At 33.9% G+C, this 2,510-nt stretch overlaps 1 protein-coding gene across 1 annotated transcript in view; it reads left to right on the forward strand.

Moving 5' to 3' along the window:
* The window catches only part of LOC105292456 (adhesion G protein-coupled receptor L3), a 610,351-nt gene that overhangs the window by 265,410 nt on the left and 342,431 nt on the right, over positions 1-2,510 (forward strand). The gene's annotated exons all lie outside the window — the stretch shown is intronic.

Consider the following 2,510-nt stretch of genomic DNA (forward strand, 5'->3'; position numbering starts at 1 on the left):
ATTTTTTAGAAGTTTATCAAAGTAACATTGGTTAATACAATTAAATAATTTTCAGGTGTACATTATAATTTGACATCCATATATTCTATTGTGTGATTACCATTCAGAGTCTAGTTTCCTTCAGCTACCATATACTTGATCTTCTTTATCCACTTCACCCTCCTCCAACCTCCTTATATTTGACCTCCTTTACCCTGTCTACCTCTTTTCTCCTCCTCCATCCCCTACCCTCTGGTAATCACTAGTCCATTGTCCATGTCCCTGGGTCTCTGTTTGTCCTGTTTATTTGTTGCTTTTAGGATTATATCCAACATATAAGTGATATCATGTGATTTTCAACTTTTTATTCTGGCTTGTTTTGCTTAGCATGATTATCTCAAGGTCCATCCATATTGTTACAAATGGCATCATTTCATTTCTTCTTATGGCTGAGTAATATTCCATTGTATATATATACCACTGCTTCTTTAGTCAATCATCTATCGTAGGACACTTCAGTTGCTTCCATGTCCTGGCCACTGTGAATGATGCTGCTATGAACATCAATGTGGAAATATCTTTTTGAATATGGATTCTCAAGTCTTTGGGGTTAATACCCAGTAGAGGGATTGCTGGATCATATGGTAGATCAATTCTTAGTTTTGTGAGGAACCTCCATACTGTTTTCCATAGCGGCCGTATGAATTTGCAGTCCTATCTGCAGTGTATGAGGGTTCCATTTTCTCTGCATCCTCTCCAACATTTGTTATTACTTGTTCTGTTGATTATACCTAGTCTAACAGGTGTGAGATGGTATCTCATTGTGGTTTTGATTTGCATTTTCCTAATAGTTAGTGATGTTGAGCATCTTTTCATATATTTGAAGGCCATTTGTATGTCCTCTAGGGAGAAGTATCTGTTCAGGTCCTTTGCCCATTTTTTTGATTGGATCATTTGTTTTTTTCTTGTTATTGAGTCGTATGAGTATTTTGAATATTTTGGATATTAGGCCCTTATCGGAGGCATTGCTTGCAAATATATTTTCCCATTGAGATGATTGTCTTTACCTTGGTGATGATTTCTTTTGCTGAGCAGAAGCTTTTTAGTTTGATGTGGGTCCCATTCATTCATTTTTGTTTTTACTTCCCTTGTCTTTGAGTTCAAATTCATAAACTTCTCTTTAAGTCCAAGGTTCTTGAGTTTAGTTCCTATGTTTTCTTCTATGTATTTTATTGTTTCAGGTCTTATATTCATGTTCTTAATCCATTTTGAGTTAATTTTGGTGTGTGGTGATAGACAACAGTCTAGTTTCATTCTTTTGCAGGTAGCCTTCCAATTTTCCCAGCACCATTTATTGAAGCAACTTTCCTTTCTCCACGGTAGGTTTTTGGCTTTTTGTCAAAAATTATTTGTCCATATAAATATGCAATTACTTCTGGACTCTCAAATCTGTTCCACTGGTCCATATGTCTGTTTTTCTGCCAATACCATGCTATTTTGATTACTGTCACTTTGTAGTATAATTTGAAGTTGAGAAGAGTGATGCCTCCAGCCTTGTAATTTTTTTCAGGATGGCTTTGGCATTTCGGGGTCTTTTGTGCTTCTATACAAATCTAACGATTTTTTGTTCTATTTCTTTAAAAAATACTGATGAGATTTTGATGGGGATTGCATTAATTCTGTATAATGCTTTAGGTAATATGGTCATTTTAACTATGTTGATTCTTCCAATCCAAGAACATGGAATATCTTTCCATTTCTTTGTATCTTCTTTGATTTCTTTTAATAGAGTCTTGTAGTTTTCATTATATAGGTCCTTCACATGTTTCGTTAAATTTATTCCTAGGTATTTTATTTTTTTGTTGCAATTGCAAAAGGAATTATTTTTTCCACTTCTTTTTCTGACACTTCATTATTAGAGTATAGGAATGCTATGGATTTTTGCACATTGATTTTGTATCCAGAGACTTTACCTTATTTGCTTATTGTTTCTAGTAGCGTTCCTATGGAATCTTTAGGGTTTTCTATATAGAGAATCATGCCATCCACAAACAGTGGCAGTTTGATTTCTTTGTTTCCTATTTGAATGCCTTTTATATCTTTCTCTTCACTGATTTCACTTGCTATGATGTCCAATGTTATATTGAATAACAGTGGCAATAGTGGACAGCCTTGACTTGTTCCTGATCTTAATGTTTTTAATTTTTTACCATTAAGTATAATGTTGGCTGAGGGTTTGTCATATATGCCCTTTATTATATTAAGGAATGTTCCTTTTATACCAATTTTGTTAAGTGTTTTGATCATAAATGGTTGCTGTATCTTGTCGAAGGCTTTTCCTGCCTTCGACAAGATACAGCATCCATTTATGTTCTATTGATATGATCATATGATTCTTATTTTTTAATTTGTTTATATGGTATATCATATTAATCAATTTGCATATGTTGAACCATCTATGTGCCCCTGGGATGAAGCCCACTTGATCATGGTGTATAATCTTTTTAATATGTTGCTATGTTCTGTTTGCT

This window comes from Pteropus vampyrus, unplaced genomic scaffold (genome assembly GCF_000151845.1).
Source record: "Pteropus vampyrus isolate Shadow unplaced genomic scaffold, Pvam_2.0 Scaffold57, whole genome shotgun sequence".
In the NCBI taxonomy this organism is placed as follows: Eukaryota; Metazoa; Chordata; class Mammalia; order Chiroptera; family Pteropodidae; genus Pteropus; species Pteropus vampyrus.